The sequence below is a fragment of the Periplaneta americana genome, chromosome 5, assembly GCF_040183065.1.
Source record: "Periplaneta americana isolate PAMFEO1 chromosome 5, P.americana_PAMFEO1_priV1, whole genome shotgun sequence".
Taxonomy (NCBI): Eukaryota; Metazoa; Arthropoda; class Insecta; order Blattodea; family Blattidae; genus Periplaneta; species Periplaneta americana.
This window is the reverse complement of record NC_091121.1, coordinates 131,595,095-131,619,077: the sequence shown is the minus strand read 5'-3', so window position 1 is coordinate 131,619,077 and position 23,983 is coordinate 131,595,095. Positions and strand designations below refer to the sequence as shown.

Genomic DNA, 23,983 nt, shown 5'->3' with positions numbered 1-23,983 from the left:
GACGGCGACCGCGGCAGAGAGGGGGAAGTAATGCGTCTGCGACTGAGGGGAGAAATCCAGAGAAATCGAGAGGCGCCATCTTCTGGACATCTGTAGAAATTTCCAGCATCGTACTTTCCGAAACTATGGTTTAGTTATAAATACGACACGCGAGTGAACTTGAGCAGTTAGTTGCAGTCGTTGCTAGTTTTGGACAGCAAGGCAGTCTTGTGTAGCAGTGAAGCCAGCTTCGATACCGGAGTTCGACTTGAGTTGTGTCCGTAACTGTGGGAGCCGGAAGTCCTGAGTTTGAGTGCAGTGGACCGCAGTTGGGGGACCTCAGTTCGAAGTTCAGTGGACTGTCTCTGAAAGTCTGGGGTTCGAGATACTGTGAACTAGAGTGACTGAGCTAGAAGAACCAGCCAAGGCAAACGAACTGTGAACTAAGAACTGACAGTTCTGATTTGAAGGGTACACGGGAAAAACGAACAATGTCACATTTCCATTAAGGCTGAGATATTGATCTATTTCGGTATATTACTGCTAAATTTATTGGTGGTTCTACTTCAAATGAAGGAAATGATGAGTGTATCCGTGGTTTTAATTCTCCTTTACCACTTTTGGTAAAAATAACACTAAAGTTTGTAGTAATGCAGTGAATTAGATAACGACATCACCCTTAATAGCATTGTGACATTGTTCGTTTTTCCCGTGTACCCTTCATTTGTAAATAGTGCTTTGTGAACATTAGTTAAGATTAGCAGTACATCGTTGTTCTCAATAATCCAAGTACATTGTCATTGTCGTCTGTGGAGTGTAATAACGAATACTGTGTTACTGTGTGGAGTGGAAATCCCATTGTTGAAGGGGGGTATTTACATTCAATTTTAGAAAGTGATTATTGTTGTTTTGAATAAAAGTTACAATATCTAAGAAGATAAGCTACTCAATTCATATTTATATTTTCCTGCACTGTGCATTCTCATAGTTGAGCCAAATATATAATTTTAATTGAAATTATTGTAAAAGTATTACGGTAGGGTGATTATGTAGCAAACACCGGGTAGGCCACCATCTTCCCACAATAGAGGTCCTTGGCACATATTTTCCCGTTAGAGTGTAAAGGGACTCAAAATATGCTAGTCATAAGAAATTTTTCAAAATTTAATTAAAGTATATGTAAGCTGTATATTTGGCAATGTAAGTTATGTGTTCTGGACCCTAATGCTGGAGGACTGCCTGGCCGATGTTACTACATAATTACCATGTAGTGTTTATATTCGTTACTTCATAATACAGTTGATGTAAGTGATGTGTATGTTTTTATCCATGGCGCTACAGCCCATGAAGGGCCAAGACCGACCAGTCGGCTGCTGGCCTCACGTCCACATGCCGAAGCAGAGGTGGACGATCATCCAACCAGAATGGCGGTATCGCGTGGTTAGCACGATGATCCCCCCAGCCGTTATAGCTGGTTTGCGAAACCGGATTTTCGCTACCTATCGTAGCTCCCCAAGTGCATCACGATGCTGGGTGAGCACCGGTCCTATACACTGGCCGAAATTTCATGAGAAAATTTCTTCCCCCGAACCAGCGCGCATTCCGTAACGCTAGTCTCACGCAGGATGCCTTAGATCACGACGCCAAGGCACGAGACAAACTTGTCCCGACCCGGAATCGAACCCGGGCCACCTGTTTCGCGGCCAAACGCTCTAGCAGTTACTCCACAGGTGTGGAAGATGTGTATGATTTACTGTTGTAAATGTCAAATAGCTGTCTTTAAAACAAAAGTAAACATTTCGCTGCTGCTGCTGCTTCTGTAAACGTAGGTGGAATACTGATGTAATATGTTTCTGTTTGCTGCCATGTTCATCTTCGGCTGAATTCTACACAATCTACAGTATATTCTAAATAAATACTGCACTGTATTAATAAAATATACAACATATTTATACACTAAACACTTTATTATACTCACTTACTTACAAATGGCCTTTAGAGAACCCTGAAATTCATGCCGCCTTCACAAAAGCCCGTCATGGGTCCCTATCCGGAGCAAGATTAATCCAGTCCCTAACATCATATCTCAACTCCCTCAAATCCATTTTAATTTTACACTCCCATTCGGCATTCCCAAAGTCTTTTCTCCTCAGGTTTTCCAACTAATATTCTATACGCATTTCTGGATTCACTCATACGTGCTACATGTCCTGCCCACCTCAAATGTCTGGATCTAATGTTCCTAATTATGTCAGGTGAAGAATACAATACGTGCAGTTCTATGTTGTGTAACTTTATCCATTCTCTTGTAGCTTCATCCTTCTTAGCCCGAATATTTTCCTGAGCACCTTAATCTCCAACACATTCAACCTCTATTTCTTTCTCAAAGTGAGAGTGCAACTTTGACACCATACAGAACAACAGAACAACCAATAATATAACGGTTTCTTTTATAAATCCTAACGCTCGGGTTTTTTTTTTTTTTTTTTTTTTGAAAGCAGACTGGATGTTAAACTCTTCTCAACCGAATAATAACACGCATTTCCCACATTTATTCTGCGTTTAATTTCGTCTCGAGTGTCATTTATATTTGTTACTGTTACTCCAAGATATTTGCATTTTTCCACCTTTTCAAAGGATAAATTTCCAAATTTTTATGTTTACATTTCGTACTATGTTTTAGTCATAAGACGTAATCTTACACTTTATTTTTTCGGGATTACCTTCCAAACCTATCTTCTTACTTGCTTCAAGTTAAATTCTCGTGTTTTCCCTAATAGTTTGTGGAATTTCTCCTAACATATTTACGTCATCCGCATAAACAAGCAGCTGATGTAACCCGTTCAATTCCAAACCCTCTGTGTTATCCTGAACTTTCCTAATGGCTTATTTAGAGCAAAGCTAAAACGTAAAAGTGATATGTTTCTCCTTGCTTTAGCCCGCATTGAATTTAAAAATCGTCAGACAGAAAGTGGCCTATACGGACTCTGCTGAATGTTTCACTGAGACACATTTTAATTAATCGAATTAACTTCTCGAGAATAACAATTTAAGATATGAGTATTATATGAGTATTAGCACTCTCGTTTAACCGAATCATACGCCTTTTTAAATCTAAACATTTTATTATGTTATTATAATATGTTAGACGTAACATATTTTGTAAATTTATAGAGTACATTTAAAAATATTTCTATATTAGCCTATTTTGTAGTTAGCGTTTGTCGCTGTAAGTACAAGTTCTACGCCAAGGCCTTTCTGACATAGGTTAGCCCAAACCTCTAATTCCTTTCTCGTAGTTTTTTCTCATGCGTCGAGCGTCATACAAAGGGTTCGTGGGTCTTCAATTACGTCGGATGTCAACTGCAAAGATTTGACGACGCATTCGGTACTTTCAGTAAAGAGATCACGAGTGTCTGCGACGTAAGGATCGGCTGATATTACGAGAATGCGACAAGTATTGACGTGCTGAAGATGTGCTTCCCACTTTGAAGAGGCCAAGACTAAAGCATATGGTCTAACACTTTTGTTAAGGTTATCACTGTCATGAAATAACTTAATTAGGATTTTGTTCAGCTCTGCGGTCTGGAAGGGATAAATCAACGATGTACTAATAGATGTGTTTAAAACCAGAAACTTTTATTTAGATTTCAATAAATGCGTAGAAGGAGTAAATCTAGTGTTTTGTGCAGATTCTGAATTGCACCTTTGCAATCAAAATTTAGAAAAATATTAAATTTGGCTAAGATGTGAAGAAATATGGATAAGTTGAAATCTCTTGCTGATGTAGTGTCTTTCACTGACTTTTTAAGTTTCAAATGAATATATTGACTTCTTGCCTTTGGATGTATATTTATGTTTCGCACAGATGAGGAAGCTGGACAAAATACTATATGAAACAATCATCAGTTTTAGGCTTCATTTACAACTGAATTAACAGCACGAAAAAAAAACACTCTGAAACTATGCGAAATTATGTTAAACTGAATTTCGTCCAGAAATTAACTTAATACTGCCAGCAACATTATCCTAATTTTTCAGTGGTTCCACAGGTCTTATAACTCTTTTTCTTTCATTGATTGTTAAGACTTAATATTTTATTCTTTCCATAATTCCTGTCCTATTATTCAGCGGAGGTCGACAAACGAAACAGAACACTCCCCAAAACATTGTCCAAAGTTTGGGAAATAAAGCAACTGCCCGATAGTCAGAGATCAGCTATTGGCGTCATTCCTCCAATTTACTTCATTTTTTTGCAAATTTAACCGTAGTGGGCTGCCTATTTTTAAGACTGTCTTAGTTTATTTTATTATTATTATTATTATTATTATTATTATTATTACTATTATTATTATTTTCTCTGTCATATACCTTAATGCAAAGGATAAAGTGTATATAATCCATAGTGTAATTTTATAGACTTAAATTTGCGTTATATGCTACGTATTGTGTGTTAACTCTTTCTTACCGTCTTTTTTGTTAAGACAATTTTAGTTGATTAGAGGTAATTTTCTATTATATAAATTAACAGAAAGTAGGTTTAGAAGACTGAACACATAGTTCTGTGAATTTAGGAAAATATGTCAATTAAGAAAAACAGGGGAAAAAAAAAACCTATTCATCTGTCTGCATTCGTAAGTCCGAAGGTAGTTAAAAAACGTAACACCTAAAAAATTATTGTTGGCATTCGTTAACATTCCTCTAGATTAGGAAGATACATTAATTCTCCGTAAATTGGTACAGCGCCGCCCGTAAAATGTATCGCGGATTATCAGATGAAGCTTGCAGAAATTTATAACAAAAGGTTATGTGAACTTTTGGCTAAAATTATGATTACAACCCCACTCCAGCTTCAATATTAAAAAAATGTAGATAGCTACCATGACCGTAAAATGAAAAAACACTACTTTAATTTACGTTATATATATGAATCATACATAGGTCAAAGGTTGAACATTTCCTTCTACAGCGATCGTTATAATGTGATGTGAAGAGAGGGATGATCTCTCCACCCCTTCATGTTGGAAATCGTTTTAATTTTGTTGAGATTGCTGTTTTAAACCCTTTAACCTTGGTACGCGGTGATTCTATCCAAGCCATACGTTTGTGTGTGTGTGCAGTGTTCACAAAATGCGAACCGACCAAAAGGATTTAACTAGGTTATGAGGAAAATGTTCTTCCTACCGTGCTCTGGCAAAAGGGCCATGGGCTACTGGTTTCGGACGTGAATATTAATAGACTTGAATACGGACAAAAATTTTATAAAGTCTGTCCCAATATTCCATCCTTCTTTAACCTCATAAATGTGTAATACGCTATGCGCATTGTTCAACTGCCAAGGGAGCTCAAGCAAGTACTCTAACTCGAATATTACTCGCATCTAAACACTACATTTAATTGAGCAAAATTATGGTTTAAAAAAACTTACTGAAGTATTCTTAATTACGACCTCATCATAGCACATAATACCACTACCACTATCATTTTCATCACTATATTTCTCAAAATTCTGCATCAATATATCAGGCCATGCTGTACGTTTCGGTGTTCTCTCCGCTCTTATTTCCTAATGGACATTCTTACATTCTTATGATTATAACATTTTCTGTTAAATTATTTTTGTTTGTACCTTTTTCATAAATGTTGTCGAAAAAATAAACTAATTAATTAATAAAGGCTTTATGGCCTCAACTTTCCCAGTACAAATAAATATACGAGGGCTATTCATAAAGTAACTTCCGTTTATTTCTTACAAACCTGTGAATGACGTTACAGAATTGAGTTACAATACGTTTGAAAGTATACACTCTAGTTTATTTTTCCACATAGTTTCCAGTCACATTGAGACACTTGTCATAGCGTTTGACGAGCTTTGAAGTTCCGCGATCGTAGAATTCGGCCGCCTGCGACTGAAGCCAACCTACGACGCTCGTTTTCAACTCTTCGTCATCGTCAAAGTGCTTCGAGCCAAGCCACGTCTTTATGTGCATGAAGAGATGGTAGTTGCTAGGCGCCAAATCTGGGCTATAAGGAGGTTGATCCAATACTTCCCAGTTGAAGTCTTGCATTTTGGTCGCAGTACGACGCGATGCGGCCGGGCGTTGTCATACAGGAAAATCACCCCAGAGCTCAACATGCCACGACCTTTGTTTTGAATGGCCCTTGTCAGGTTTTTTATTGTATTACAGTAACGCACAGCGTTAATTGTGGCATTCCTCTCCAAGAACTCCACTAGCAAAATTCCTTTTCTGTCCCAGAAGACAGTTGCCATGAGTTTCTTCGTGGAAAGTGTTTGATGACACTTTGTGGGTTTTTCCGGGAGTGAGTATGGTCACACTGCATTGATTAAAGCTTTGTTTCTGCATTCACATACCGCACCCAAGTCTCATCTCCTGTCACAATCTGATCGAGAAAAGCATCACCTTCTCTTTCGTAACGCTCAAGAAAGGACAGTACTGCTCCCATCCGCTGAGCTTTTTGTTCCTCAGAAAGGAGTTTAGGCACCCATCTGGCAGAAAGTTTCCGGTAGCCTAAATCTTCGGTAATCACTTTGTACAGAAGAGTACGACTAATCTGTGGAAAATCCTTACTAAGCTCCGACATGGTGAACCTGCGGTTTGCTCGTTTCGTCAACCAAACGAATCAGATCTGCATCCACGATACTCGGTCGACCACTTCTCTTTTCATCATGGACATTGGTTCGCCCATTTTTGAACATACGGCACCATTGTCTTATACCACCTTCACTTATTACGTCTGGCCCATAAACTTCACAAAGTTGGCGATGTATTTCACTAGCTTTACAGTTTTTGGCCACAAGAAATCTTATTACAGAACGTACCTCACACCTGACGGGACTTGTGATTGTAGGACACATTTTGACAGCACGTGGCTCAGAGAGAAACAAAGACACGACCTTGACTCTACCGCTCGACGCATACTGCTTCAAGGTACACTCCACCGCAAGAGTTGCGCCACTGTCTCTGTTGTTACGCACGCTATATGAAAACGGAAGTTACTTTATGAATAGCCCTCGTATTAAGAAATAAATAAATAAATTATATTTCCAGTGGCTATGAAATTTTTAAGTGCACTTTGTCACCAAATTAATTATTTTCAAACAAATCTCATCTCTACTGCGATTAATATATGCTAATTTTGTTTCCGAAATATCCACTTTCCTTATCCTACAGTATTATGAAAATTATGAAAACCTGATCTTATTTGTCTTTCGGCCCTTTTTACTTCACAATTTTGGTTTATATTCACAACATTTGTTATACAGGGCAAGGAATTTGGAGCACTATTCGGTAATGGTGAAATATAAAATATATACAGGGTGATTCACAAGAATTTACGCCACTTACTGAGTTTATTTCCGAAGACATCCTGAGTAAAAAAATGTCATGTAAACCTGTGTCCTAATCCTACACTAATTTGAAGTTGTTTGTAAAGTACCAATATTCTTTAGTTTTAAGAGTAAAAGAACATTACAGATATAGAATGAATTATTCAGGAGTAATAAATAATATAAGCCGTAGATCCCCAGTGGGGAAAGACCTCCTGCTTGGGCAAGGGTGGCTCGATTCTTGGCAATCAGAAGAGCCGACCTGATGGTCTATATTTACATTCCTAGTTTTATTGTTCACAATTACACTAGCACTGATTGTTGCTGCCGCTCAAAGTTGGTTGACTGCGTCCTTCCACCGTGTTCTTTGGCGTCCTATTCTGGTCCACAGTCCTCCTAGCTGTAACTTGAACTCGTCTCCCCATCTGGTTTCTGTCGTCCACGGTTTCTCCAGCCAATTCTTGGATCCCACAGTGTCGCCGTGTGTGCCCATCTGGTAGGATGCATTCGTACCACGTCTCCTCCCCAGCGCCATTTCATCCTATTAGCGAGTGTGACCACGTCCTCTACGCCGCTTCGTCGCCGTACTCCTTCGTTTCTGACCCTGTCCTTCAGACTTATTCTGAGTATTTTCCTTTCCATTCTTCTTTGACATCTTCCTAATTTTAATATTTTTATTTAGGAGTATCATTTCTTTAATTAGCTAGTATTCTGAAGCTAAAAGTGTGTTGTGAATTCCATAGTTGCTTCGTACAGCATGTTTTTCAATTTCAAATATAAAATTATATTTCTCTTACGAATTTATCACAACAATTGTTACAAATCACGCAACTCTTGTAAATTCTTCAAGACTGTACATTAGGATGCATAATTAAACTATAAAGAACCAAGTCCCTAAAGTCGTATGATTTGTAATAATTTTTGTGATGTTCGTAAGAATGACGTAGTTTTTAGTTAAAAATTGAAAAACAAAATCTATACAAAGCAATTATCAACACATTTTTAGCTTCAAAACACTAACAATTAAAGAAATGATACTTCTGAGTAGTTCATTCTCTATTTGTCATATTCTTTTACCATTAAAACTAAAGAAAAAAGGTATTTTACTAACAAATTCAATATTAGTGTAACTGTGAAATTATTGAAATTAGGACACATACTTATACGACATTTTTCTCAGAATGTCTTCGGAAATAAGCTCCGAAAGTGGCGGTAAATCCTCGTGAATCACCTGTATGAGTACAGCCCAAGGTTTAGGGAACTGGAACCGAGCTACTGCATTGACCAAGTAGAAGTACAGTGCAGTCATGGAACGAGTTTTGTCGCACCTATAATTTATTTCTAAAATACACGACATATTCCAGTCAAGTAGTAAACGGCGATCGACAGATGAATGTATTCAATGTATTCAGCATAACTTTGAGTTAGAGCTTGGTGACGTCACCTAGCGAAATGCGGGAGGGGTAAATTTGAGGCACGAATTGGCTAATTATTTTCTATAATTAACACACCAACAAATTCTCAAATACATGTTCTTCCTTTTTAAACACTGTTAAGTGTTGTATTTTTGGCTTATTTCTGCAACAAATGTGCACGAAGTGTTGATGACACACTTTAGCATAATTGCACTGTTTAATTGTTTATACTCTGAGTGTGATAATGTACTAAATAAGGATATAAGATTTTCACTGTTGAAAAAAGCATCAAGCGTGATATTGGGGGAAAATGTAAATGATGTTTCTACTGCAGCTAATTTAAAATTTGCTTCTCTCACATCTGTTTCAGAAGAAAAAAGTTTTTCTGCATTCAAAATTATTCTCACTGACAAAAGGCAAAGATTAACTGTGGAGAATTTAGAAAAAAAATCGGTGATGTACTGCGAAGATAATTATTGTGAAAAAGAATGAGCATGGAACTGAATTTCAGTAACTTAAAAAGTGTAATAATTATTTTTCTCAATATAGGTATTAAATTTGTGCAGCTGTGTTTACACAAACACATGTATAATATACAGTTGTCTGCCTCCATTTCTTAAATAGTATACTTTTTGTGTCATGTTTTGTATATTATAGTGTATAATTTCAGTGAAATAAATAGGCTTGAATCCTTGTTTATATGTGCCTAAAATGCCAAGCTTTATTAAAATAGAGCCTAATTTATTAAATTTTGAGCTTATTTTAGGCACCTAAAACTGGAATTTTTAGTGCCTAAAATTCCGATGTCTGGTTGTTACAACAGTCAGTTTTACTTCACATTCAATCTCTGTGACACAACCACCCTGTTTGCGGTATTATTATTATCATTATTATTATTATTATTATTATTATTATTATTATTATTATTATTATTAGCGTTGTCATTATTATTGTTATTACTATTATTGTTAATATTACTATTATCGTTATTATTGTTATTATTATTATTAGCGTTGTCATTATTATTGTTATTACTATTATTGTTAATATTACTATTATCGTTATTATTGTTATTGTTATTATTATTATTATTATTATTATTATTATTATCGTTCTCATTATTGAAAATCGAAATGAAATATAATTTTAATAAGTCGGCTTATTCTTTGTCATCAATTACAGTTTCTCCGTTTTGATTTCGTAAAAGGCACTACTTCCTCATTTTTTCCTTTTCTCCTGCATACCTAACTGTAATAAGTGCCCACTTTAATGTAAGGACATAATTGGTATGATTGTAATTAATGTTTAGAGTGACATTATTACTACTGTAAATCTAAAATATATTTCATCCTCATAACTCGTGCAGACTTGACCTAAAATTTTTAATTTGAGTCATGTATGTACTGGGGTTAATGACTAAAGGATTATCTGTCAAAGTCCAAAGGCAGGTCATCGCACTGGCCACGGCATGGGTACGCCATCGAGTAGACGCGAATCACGCGGACTTCAAAGGTCACTGTAGCGTCACTGGCGCGAGCCGATAAAACTGCGCGGCGATCGTTGGAGAAGCATCATTATTATTATAATAGCTCTGCAGTCAGCAGAAGTGCTGGGGAGGGCGACGAGTTGCCCACGTAGCAACGAGTAATCATCATCATCATCATCATCATCATCATCATCATCATGATTTCATCACTTGTACTATGCCTTGTATTTCAAGATTGATTAATAAACTTAACTATTGGCAGCCCTTGGTTGTTTAAAGGACTTAGGTCTTTTACTAACCCACCTACAATGTAATCCAATAGAAGTTATTCCAACAAACTTCAACACATAATTATAAAACTGTCTCCAGTTGTTGCTTTTATCTTCTCCCAAAATATATTTTTTTTTTAATTTTCCTCAGCTATCCATCTTTTTCTTTCTAATTTCTTAATTAATTCGACATATTTAACGCAATCCTTATGGCTTCGCTTACGTTTAATATATGTGTTTCTTACCTTTTTGTTTAGGTACTGATTATTAAGTATAATATTCTGGATCCAGATTTTTTCATAATTATTTTACAAAGTACATATTTTATTCATGCCTAGGAAATTATACTCTTAAATTTATGCCACACATCCTGTATATTTCTTTCAATCGTTCGAAAATCATCATGCTTCTGACGTAGAAACGTTTGTAATTCATTGACATCGGTTTTTTTTTTTTTTTTAGACATTTTCTCACTAAGTGTTTCCAAGACTACTTTAATCCCATTTTCCTTAAATTGTAGTGCTGTACAAGTAAAATCTCGTGATAAATTAAAGTGTAATGTAATATATTCATAGTGTTGGCATGCTTCTTGCCCCGCTGGCGAGGTGAGTCCACAGTAACACTCTAGGATAGGCCTACAAGCTCGCCGCATCAGTGGAGTGCATTGTAAAACTTTATGACACGGAGTATTTTAAAGTTGAAGGAGCAATACAATACATAAACTATATCTCCTTCATCAACATTTTTTAGGGGTCTTGCTAAATATAAACAAATTCGGTAATTGAGCCGATAAGTTGGTTCGCTATATATCTGTTTCTCGGTTTCTCTCGAAAAACCAAATTTTATTTAAAATGTAATAGATAAGTTGAGGGGTGATGATGACAGTGAACACAATAATAATAATAATAATAATAATAATAATAATAATAATAATAATAATAATAATGTTCTCAATTTCACTTCTTTCATGGGGTAATTTTACTCATGAACGCTGTGACCGAATATCCCCTCAAAGAGTTATTTTAAGCTAATTTAAACCTCTTTTGATAGCAGTTTTTCTTTAAGTTCATTTATTTATTTTATTTGCTACTCACCTGTAGTCATAATATTGTTGGCTATGATAATACGGAGTAATATCTCTTAAGATTTAATTTCTTTAACTGATTAAAAATCTTCGTACATGTTAAACATATTGCACTTCCTTCAAATTCAATAAACAACATTTCTTCCCAATCACACTTAAAAGTAGACGTGATAGATCACCGCTTATCGCTTGGAGTTCGTTAAGACAAGATTTTCCTGAGTACCAGTGGTGTAGCCTATTTCTAAACAAAAAAGAGCCCTGGCTCCATGATTTCAGTAGTACTAGTAGTAGTTGTCTTCGTCGTCGTCCTCTTCATCATCACCATTTCCGCAGGAATATTTATGGAATTTTAGAAGGAAATATATATGTGTTCGAATCTACATATAAGCAGATGTTGTTAAGTCGGCAGAGTAGACCTCACTATTAAATTGTTTAAATATGAATAAAATGAATTTTTATAAATGAAAAATTTGGTGATGATAATGCATTTTCAATAATATAAACTATTAGTCTTAATAATATGTAATTTAAAGACGGTCCTGTAGTACCTAATAATGTTAATAATATTAATGTCCAGCAATTACATTGGCTATAGGGTAAAGGTTGGTAATACTGTGATACGAGTAATATTGTGATAGTTCCTTTTGAGAATTTATTACAATTTTTACTGAGAGAGGTTTTTTGCGTCATCGTATCAAGGGAGTCATGTCAATTGATGTCCATAGGTGCAAGCACGCGCTTTAGAGCTCAGGAGAGCCTGAGCGCTTTACAGCGGAAAGGAAACAAACAGACAAAAGAGGTAGTATATGCCGCTTGGTCGAGCTATATACAGGGATGGCCAGCACTGATTCAATGGATAAAGGGAAGAGAACTTGTTAAAATTGTATCCATGTTCATTTATAGATTTGTTTGGGAAGTATAAGTACATTATAAGAATGTAAGCTTTAATTTTAATGCTCATTTTTCACAAGTTTGTTTTTTTTATATCAAAGAAATATTTTCTCAATTTTTTTATATAGAAAAGTGAAATTTTCAGATATAGGCCTATTTATTTAGTAGCCTTACAGGTACTGAAACAATGTTTTCGTTAATCTATATACCATAAATACGTATTACCTACTGAAGATAGTGTATTAAAAATTTTGAAAATATTCTCATGGAAAATGTTTGTAAGGAAATAAATTAACAAAGCGTCATAAGCAAAAGATATGTGCCCATGAGTTGTAAAAATGTCAGCTTTATAGCTTCAGCAGGTTCCGAGAATATAATTTAGTATACTGATCATAGGAAGTTGCTCACCAATATCACCTTAAAAGCATAATGCGATGAGAGTTTTGTTATAAAATATTAGTTACAGTTGAAACATATACAGTACCTAAGTAACTTTTCTTTGTACTATGATATTGCTTTAATTAGTTCATTGATTACTTTTATAAGGCTAAAGAAACCATCAATATCCGTTCCAACTTATCACGTCATACTCAATCTCTTTTTTTTGGGAGGGGGGGAGGAGGAGGATATCACTTTCTTTATGAATGATGTGTTTCATCCACTTAGTACAGTAGAGTTGTACTGCTATGGAATTTATGTGAATATTCCTTCTTAACTCTTTATTCTGTTATTAATGTTTAAAACACAACTGCAATATTAAGAAATTGGTGTTATTACTTTTGTTTTACAGACAATATAGATAATATCAAACATAAAGAAGCCATATAAAAATAATGACATAAAATTTTACGTTCCGTTTGAAGTTTGTGCACCACTGTTTTCTTAATCCAACAGGCTGCTTATTCCTCCTTCCATACCTAGCGCTTGATGCCTGCGCACGACGTCGAGGTCAGAAAAATGCGCTTGCTTTGACATCACTGTATTAAGGGAATGTTCGTGGTCGAGTTGCTGCACAAAACCGGTCCTTCTCTCGCTCAGTAAAATTGTAATGAATTCTCAAAAAGAACTATCACAATATTACTCGTATCACAGTTTACCAACCTTTACCCTATATGATATGATATGATATATTTGTCGTTAATCACTTATTTCCGGTTAGATGTACTTGACAATTTTGTATTCAGTGCCATCCCACTTATTACTTTGCAAAATTTATGCAAGTCGTAACTTTATTCTCTCTTCCACTCATGTTCACTTTAAATGTATCTTTGTCACCTCTCGTTCACCAGCCTACCTATTATTTTCCCACTTCTCCACTACTGTTCCCCACACTTATATCCTCCCTCACTTCACTTCACTTCACTTGCTATTTAAATACTTGTCCCCCCACTATATACTTTTTTTCTCATATTTTCTCCCACTATTTATCCACCACACCAACTCCTTAAATCATAATGTTTCTTTTTACTATTCACCTTTCTTCCTTCACCACTGCTCCCTGGATCCGTTACATGTTTCTTCGCTTGCCTAGTTGTTTTAACCGACTCCTCGACTCACGTATCTACTCGCCTTGGAATCGTTCTGAAATGCTAACTAGACGAATTCTGACGCGTTTGTGGAACTTTACCCTAAATCAGCCGTGGCGAAAATTTGACTCGCGAGCACTTTTTGGCTCGCAATGATAACTACACATTTTTACTCTTGCTTCCTTACCTCCAACCCCCACCCTCTCACTCACTGGAGTTAAACTCCGTTCCATTTACATTTGTCTTTGACCTCCAAATGACGTATCGTCGCAATGTCTCTCTCGAAACCATGTACCTCTACAAAAACGAAAGTTTCAAGTAGGATGGGAGGACGAATTTTTTTGCTGCTAATATGATGAGAATATTAAATGTATGATTTGTTCACAAGTATTACGAGGAAAACGTTTGTATAACATAAAACGGCATTATACTACATGTTACTCATGAAACATTAAAAGGTTAAGTGTTGTCGTCGTCGTTGTTGTTATTACTATTATTACTATCTCTGTACGTCGATCCTTTTTCAGCAGATGTACGAATAATGCGGTTAAATCTTCAATTCAAACTCACAGATTTACAATATGGTGTTAAATGAAAGCTAGATGTAAGGACTTGACAAATGTTGAACTTTTCAAATCTTCGTCAAAAAATAAATATCCGAAGCTTCGTTCTTTCGCTTGCTCTGTTGAAGCCATGTTCGCTACAACTTACGTTTGTGAAAAATTATTTTCAACAATGAAAATAGTAAAAACCAAATTTAGATCACGATTGACAGACAAATACCTTCGTGATCAACTAAGACTGGCAATAAGCGACATAATTCCTGATTTTGAAACTCTGTCGCAGAGACATTCTGAAGACAGTTAATTTTAAGTTGTGATAATGTGTCCTATGTTTTCTTATTCATTTCTTTCTTCGTTACAAGTACTAAACATTAGTTTGCAACCTTATACTGTATAAAATTATATTTAAGTGCTTGACGTAAGGAAAATGAAAATCCGTTAATAAGTCAGACAGTTGCTTCACTTTCCCTTCGGGTGTCCGCCTCCCTCCATAGGTACTATGCACGTTGCAGTTTACACAGTGGCTCGGCGCACGATCACATTTTCGCCACGAGTGCCCTATATGAAAATCATAAAAGTGCCCTGGCACCGCCCGGCCTCGAAAAATAGTACCCTGGAGCCGCCAGAGCCCACCAGGCCTGAAATACACCCCTGCTGTGTACACTTGTTAGTTACTGATGTAGCGGTTAACGCTGTACCTCCACTGATCTCATGGCACTTGACGTCACGCAGCCCGACAATTTGCCCGACAGCTCTCTTGCTGCTTTTTCCCGTGGAACGCTATCGCGCACGGGTCTGATTTACGGTATAATCGGATTTATATTTTCTCCACTGGTGTCGCTTCAAATACAGATAACTGAAATTTGTTTAAATAAGTCAATTGATCAAATAAAATTATCGAACAAATTTGATTTATTCCGATTTTAATGTTTTTTACATTGAACAAATACATATATTACATACAGTATTAAAATATTATTTACAAAAACCGTCAGAAATACAAACAAGAACCGCATGATTATTCTACCAAAACAAATTTGGCATGTCCTTTAGCCAGCGTTGAATATTTGGGACGATCCCATCTAAATGCTTACCGTTTGGGACCATTTCAATAGGACGTTTGGGACGGTGAATATTGGAGTATGAGGAATCCCATCTACCTGCGTACTATTTCCATAGAACGTTTGCGAAGATTAAAGAAAAACATTCTCCCAATCATTAATGCAGACTTGGGATTGCCAGGTCCTCGTAACTGATGTAACTGATGCCCTGGTATGATTAAAAATGTTGTTTCTTAAATTAAAAATGTAATCAAGAGAACTATCGTCACCTTATTATATTTTTCAGATTTAAGACGAATTTGGACCATAATGAAACGAAGCATGTTTCCGATATTTATTAGGGTTACTTGTTTATTCTTCAAATTTGTTTATTAATTTCCCCTCTCTTTCTTTGGTGCCTTTCCTTTCCTTTTAGCAACAGTTTTTACTACTTCTAAAAAAATGTTTTTCTATTTGTAATGTATTCATGATTATGCCCTCCGCACACACTTATAATTTTCTAAAGCAACGATGACCAAATTGGATATGGTGATTACATCGTGTAATCAAAGACATTCATACTGGTAAGGGGGGTTTCCTGTACATTGCTCTCTGTCTCGCTCACGTACTGAAGGTAAACAGTGTCGGTGCCATGTCGCTCTACAAACCCTCTGTCTCTACGAGCAGGAACAGAATGTTCCGTACAGAATAAGAGAATTTATTCGCTGTTCTCTCGGAGAAAATGTAATATGTTGCTTTGCTCAATGGTTCAATTAGTAGTAGTAGTAGTAGTAGTAGTAGTAGTAGTAGTAGTAGTAGTAGTAGTAGTAGTAGTAGTAGTAGTAGTAGTAGTAGTAGTAGTTTATATAGAAGCGACATTATAGGGCATTACGCTGAATATACAGGCATAACAGGTATTATTATTATTATTATTATTATTATTATTATTATTATTATTATTATTATTATTTATCAGCAAGTGTTATCATAATAAAACCTGAATATCTACATCTTTCCTTGAAAGATAAAATAATTACTACGCTATATGTCCATTTTAATTTATTTTTTAATGTTTTGATGACTATTAGTCTATCAGTCACTTACTAGTTATTGATTTAATAATAATAATAATAATAATAATAATAATAATAATAATAATAATAATAATAATAATAATAATAATAATAATAATAATATAGAGAAACGTATTTATGTAGTAATGAAACGAGCTATTAAACTCCAAGAACTGAAATCAGCCTTCAATCATCGTCTTGAAGAGAAAGATGACAAATAAATGTAAGGAAGCCAGCTATCTAGTGGCGAACGAAATAGCTCGTTCTCTTAAGCCTTCCAAGGAAGGAGAGTTTTTTTTTAAAGCGTAATGATCAAGGTGGCTGAAATAATTTGCCCAATGAAAGTCGTTAATTAATTTTGAAAAATTGCGCATTTCTCGACTAAATATCCAGAAGAGAATTCAGGAGATTTCTGATTGTGTTCATGAGGAATATTTTAAAAAGCAAGAAAATTTGTATATGTTTTTATTGGTTCTAGATGACAGTAGTGACATTACCGATACAGCAAAGCTTGCGATTTTTATTTGCGGGGTTGATGAAGAACTCAATGTTAGTGCACGAACCACCACTGGTCGCAGTTTTCATGCCGTGTACCTCTCTTCCGTCTCCTTACTTCATAGGCTGCCTCTCGCGTGTAATCACTGCAGTCCGAGTTTTGGTTACCGCTGGTCTACAGTTTTGAGTCACTATAGTCCACTACACTGCATTTTCTGTTTGTACATTGAAACTTCAACTCTTTATATTTTAATTCAAATAGCTTCTTACTTACTTTGAAACTGTCAAGTACAATACAAACATTGCCCATTTTTGTAGTCAATACATATTCTATAGAAGGAACCTCCATTTCACAGTCAGGCTATCACCCCACAAACTACTACTAGCGTTGTTTATGTGAGGGAGTTACCGGATCCCTAACGACCTCTGTTCATCAGGGAAACCAACACACGATCCGTCCCAAACGGCCTATGTCTCTTTAGCTGAATCTAAATGTTACGTAAGCACTGGACTGAATCATAGCCGGAGTTACGGGCCAAGGTTATACAACTTACTGCATATTGATAATTTTAATAATCCAGACCTCGCTAATTTTAATTTTGATAAATTTAAAAATAAAATTATTTCATTGTCGTAATATCAATATACACCGTGTCTGGCTTAGAGGGATCGAGAAATAAATACTCACCATTTAAAATCAGATGATGATATCGTTGTGATTTACATCTGACAAGATGCAGAAACTGTCCAAGTTTATGCACCAATGGTTCAAAAACAGTCGCATTTTCATGCTCATGCGCACTAACGTTTATCGTGGAAACAAGCCTGGCGCCATTCAGTAGAACATTCCGTCATTGGACCATCCTTCTTCATAGAGGCTACAGTCACAGGGAATGTGTATCTTGACATGTGCAGAACTTTTGTTGTTGATCAACTCCTCCCAGAATCGGTTTTTCAGCAACATGGGGCTCCATACTGTAGAGGAGTGCGTGACTTCTCGAATGCAAACTTTCCCAATAGGTTGATCGGAAGAAGAGAACATTTGCCTGGCCACCTAGGTCAACCTACTGTATTTCATGCCCATTGACCTTCCTCTGGGGCTTTGTGACAAGTGTTGTGTACCAACTAGATACAGTTGACACTTTTGATAAACTGAGACAATACATTATAAATGCTAATCACCCAACAAATGTTATGGAACACTTGGCAGAAGGTTGAGTACCTTTTGGATGTCTTCAGGGTAGCTCGAGGAACACACATCGAGTTGCACTGACCATTCTCCGAAACTCGGAGAGTTTTTACATCAAGTTATACAAAAAGTTATGATATAAAACCATTATTTAATACTTTAAATTAGCACTTATTTCTCGATCCCTCTAAGCAAGACACTGTGTATTTATTTGTTGGAACTTATATTTCAGTTCTTTATTTGATTCTCCCTTTTCGTCTTAGTGATTTCTGTTTTATAACCATTATATTAAATGGTGTAATTTTATTGCATTTTTGTTATAGGCCTATTGTTTATTAGTACAAAGTTGTTATTTAAAGAAACTGCCCACGAATATAAAGAGTGTGGGCTATATTTATTCTGGGTATTAATTTTGTATTGCAGTATATAGTAACAAATATAACACATAATATTGTTAATAATATGCAAGCAAAAGTACAAAAGTCGTCATTAGAAATTGTTAAATATTTATGCTTATTCGTGTTAAATCCAATGTCATAAATGTATCATTTACGTACCAATAAAAATCTTAAGCACAAAATCCGTACACAGGGCCCATTATGACCACTGCCACTTGTATAATCCTCTGGCTTTTCATGTCCTATTCAAATGTTATTCCTGTTTATCCTCGCTGACAGTACGAAAAGTCAAAGATCATAATGAATGCATTATGTTTGTACGAGAAATTATCGGCAATTAATAATTGCTATCATAAATGATGTCACCATGTTGGTGGGGAAGACTAACGGATTCGATATAGCTTGTGCACGCCACTCCGCTCTTGTCGCTATTGTAATAAAAGGGTACAATGTATTAGGTAATGCAATTTTGATGTAGTCGATCGATTAAAATACACATAATCCGATAATGGTGACACAATCACAAACGAGTCTCGTTCATAGACAGCTTGCCATAAAAAACAATTACAATTTTGGTTATGAAAACAATACCCCACAATACCAGAATCGAATAATGAGGAAAGTGAGAAGGCTGAACGTCAGGTACCAGATGTCGATCCGCGCCAAAATAACTACGCCCCTATACATTTTTTGCATTTCCCAGTGGCTTTTACAGTTAGGAACGCATTAAATTTAAAGTAACAAACATTTATCCGACATCAGACAATTCCTAGTGTATTTGAAGGTGGTTTTCAAAGGCTTCAGAATGTATCATATCATTTTAACATTAAAATTTCAACGTCTGAAGACTCATATTAGGCCCTAATACTTGTTAGTAATATTAACATTATTGTTACTGAACAAAGATCAACAGTCCACGCCTGTGGAGTAACGGTTAGCACGTCTAGCCGCGAAACCAGGTGGCCCGGGTTCGATTCCCGGTCGGGACAAGTTACCTGGTTGAGGTTTTTTCCGGGGTTTTCCCTCAACCCAATACGAGCAAATGCTGGGTAATTTACGGTGTTGGACCCCGGACTCATTTCACCAGCATTATCACCTTCATCTCATTCAGACGCTAAATAACCGAAGCTGTTGATAAAGCGTCGTAAAATAACATACTGAAATACTGAAAGATCAACATTTAACTACCATGATTTCAATATGTCACATTGCCTAAAAGCATATTTATTTATTTACTTATTTATTTACTTACTTACTTATAAACTTACTTATTTACTTACTTAGTTACTTACTTACTTATTTACTTACTAACTTGCTTATTCATTTACTTGCTTATTCATTTACTTACTTATTTACTTACTTATTTACTTACTTATTTATTTATTTATTTATTTAAGCTTGTATAAGGCCATCAAGCCTCCCCTTCCCCTCTACCAAGGGATTACAACAACAATATTAAGAATACAATTACAATTATAAAATTAATATTAAATTTACAATTACAATAAAAATCAAAGTACTGAACGATTAGCTGATTAATAATAGCTAGACAGTTTATTGTAAAAGTTACTGCATATAAACATAAAAAGGAGTGCATTTCTAAGATATATAGAACAATATAAAGGAATAATGAATTAGCAAACTTCCTGAAGTACGCAATAACGATTTCAAGAGGCAAAGGTGATTAGTGATTACAATTGTGACGTTTGCAAATGATATGACTAGAGCCCAGTGTTTGGTCGCCTAGAACTACAAATTTAGTGAACACATACCTACGCTTTCCACAGTTTATGCAACGAAAGATGCAGCAAGGAGCCAACTACTGATACCGGCGAATATAAATACGTACAGTCAGCTCACGAAAGAAATTAGTGCCAAACACTATTTTAGGATATGATTATTGTTTATATTATAAGAAGTATGTCTGCAGTCATCAGCACAATGCGCTCTCGGGCTAGCGTCTCTTACCCGAAGGTCTCTTACAGCACCAGCGTGCATCCGTGGCTCCTAGCGAGTATGCTTTCTCCAGCACGACGGTGCATATTGCATTACAGTGGCGGTGCGTCAATAAGAGCACAAGAGCACGTGAACACCTTGTTTCCATTAATGCACGACTAGTTTTATTATTTAATACCTATTGACGTAATGGAGATGTATAATATCAGAATCGAGTATTTTAAACCTCCCGCATCTTGCATTAACTTCTTATGCAAACTTGGCAATATGCGTTCACGTACAAACCGTGCTCTTTTCAAGGATGTTACAGAAATTACACGCATGCGCGGGAGAAAATTATCTTTCGGTGGACGCTTATGACTCGTCAATAGCACAAAGCGTTAAGTGAACAGTGAATCTATCCTACAGATGTCAGGTGCATCGATGCCCATCGTTCGCGTGCCATACCTCGAGGAGGAAATTTAATAGTCTGTATTTTAGCCTGTAGGTGTCAGCATTTCTCACTGTCGGAGCGCTTACTTTGTGTGGGTGTGTGTACAGTGCTGCTACAAGAGTGTAGTTTGTGAATTACTGTACTTTAGTGTTAGCATAATAGCATAGTTTGGCTTTCAAACACGTGCTGGCTGACTGTGATAGTGGTATGAATTTAAGTATCTGTATGGTGGTTTATATTATTTAAGAATAATATTTACTGGCATGTATTTATAGTAATCAATCTATGAGATGGGATTACAGTACTGGTATAGGCTATAGTGTATCAGTGTGTTGTGAACCGAAATATATTACTGAACACACGCTTTTGTAAATAACTGCATTGTGGTATGAATTTTTAACAAACATAAACAATGAACTCTGTTCGAGCAATTATTCTGAACAGTAAAGAACTGGGTAAACTGACTTACCAGGAAAAATTGGAAATAAAAAGAATGGGTTTCATTATTATTATTATTATTATTATTATTATTATTATTATTATTATTATTATTATTATTATTATTATGTTTTAAATTTATATGTGGTTTTTTTTTCGATAGTCAAACATTGGAATCATGACATTTCACATTAGGCTAAACGAACAATTTCAAATTGTGCAAATCTAGTCTTTCAGGTGAAGCTCCCTGTAAAGCAGATTTGAATAATTTCAAGGCCCCGGAACAATTTTTCCCTTGAAATTATTCAATTTCAAATTCTTTTCGGTTTTGGAACACAAAATTATAATTGCGATAAAAAAAATATTGCAAGACTTTCTCAACAATAAAATTTATTACCTCGGTTCAAACACAAAAAAAATCAATAAATATTACGACGTTATATTCAGTAACCCTGTTTAAATCCATTAGGGTACAATGAATGACACTGTACACTTTAAAATTTTCAAACGAAAATGTTCACGTTCTTTCTTTGTTTCTTTGTTTCTTTCTTCTTCAATATTTGCAATTCGAAAAACTTCTTTCAATTCCACAAGAAGTTACTGGTGCACACATAAAATATGATACATCGATGTGTGTACTGGCATGATCCTCACCTCTCAAAACATGCAAACCTTTACTAATAAGTCAAGGAATATGGGGCTGAAGTGATGTAGATTGAACAGGTTTCGACTCTTGCGAGAGGTGGAAAATGTTTTAATATTTATAAAGATATGTGGGCGGATACATTTTTAATTTTATTAATTTCAATATGTACAGCTCTACTTGGAGAAGGTTTAACGTGGTTGATGGTATACAGGACAGAAAAGTACCAAAAACTGAAAGCAGAAGTTGAGAGACAAAGCAAAAGATTGGACAAAAGAAAAGAAGTTCATGGGGACTGATTGGATAAACAGCATAAGAAGAAGATTGAGCGAGAGGAAGAAAAACTGAAGAACAACAACCGTGATTTGTCACTTGTTAAGATGAAGTCTATGTTTGCAATAGAATTTGCATTGACTGCACTCCTAAAGCATGTTCAACAGCATATTTGATGGAAGAGTAGTTGCCAGGCTTCCTTTTGTTCCCATCTCCTGGATTCAAGGTTTGTCACATCGCAATCTGTCACAATGTTCTTTCATTTTCCTTTACATTCTGTCCACGATGTCTATATGTCAATATCCAAAAAATGTTGGGTTTTACTCCCTCAAGAACTGCGAGCAAGCAGAGTGGTACCATCTTTGGTCCACTACCCAAGCCCCTCGTGAAATTTTGTAATTGAAAAATACATTTTATGCCATCCAGAAAGTCTCTTTACAACGTATTTCTTTATTTACAACGAATCTTTGATATGATAATTCTTTTTGAGACAGACTTTATCAATGCAACAATGCTCAGTTTACTTTTTTCTGCCTGGCGATAATTCGAATGAAAGTGAACACTTGAAACAATACTTAGTAATTCGTTTACTCTTTCCACTTAGTAATAAACAGAGTTTACAACCGTCAGAACATATTGGTCAGTTTCTGTATATATGCCTACGTGTGAGCGCGACTAGGCTATTTTATCAAAAGTGCTTTATTTAGATTTTATCATGGACAAATTTTTAATTCGAAAAAAAAAAAAAAACAATCTGAATCAAGTTCTGGGTTACATGACAAACAGTTCTAATTCAAATAATGTGAGAGAAACTTCCCTTCAGAATTCACAAAAATGCACTGCGTTTCGTAAATATAGTGATGAATACTTGTAATATGGTTTTACAAAAATCCCGAATGTCTTATATGCGGAAATGTTTTGTCAAACCAGTCGATGGTGCGGAATAAGCTAAAAAGACATTTAGAACTGCCGTTTTCAACGTCATACTTGTGTGAATCACCACTTTCTACCATAAAAAAACAGTGAAATCTAAACAAAGTGACAGACTGCTGTATCTTGAAGATGGCTTAAGTGTTGGCCTATCAATCATAATGCCACGTATAGATGAACTCTGTGCAATCCACAAAGCGCAGACTTCACATTATTTCAAATAGACGAGTTTTCAAAAACGATAATAAAAATCTTTTATCGGACATCCAGCATAGATAGGTTGGGATGTTTGTCACATATTGTTTTTTTTTTAATGCCACTCAAGTTGCTGCTTGCTTTTTTAGAATTTTCGATTGCGTATTGACATCGAACTATCTGCAACACTGGATGTCGAACACTACATAGAAGTTATCAGTGCTTTTTTTCTGCCGGAAGAAAAACACTTTTTATTATTAATAAAAACAATAAGTGTATCACGATATCGTGGGTGTTCAGTAAAGTGTGTCGTCAGTCGAAAAAGGTTGGGAACCACTGATTTAAGTGATAAATGTATC

At 35.6% G+C, this 23,983-nt stretch overlaps 1 pseudogene; it reads left to right on the top strand.

Moving 5' to 3' along the window:
- Positions 1-22,354: 22,354 nt before the first annotated feature.
- Positions 22,355-22,902, top strand: LOC138700439 (calcium load-activated calcium channel-like; annotated as a pseudogene).
- Positions 22,903-23,983: the final 1,081 nt, after the last annotated feature.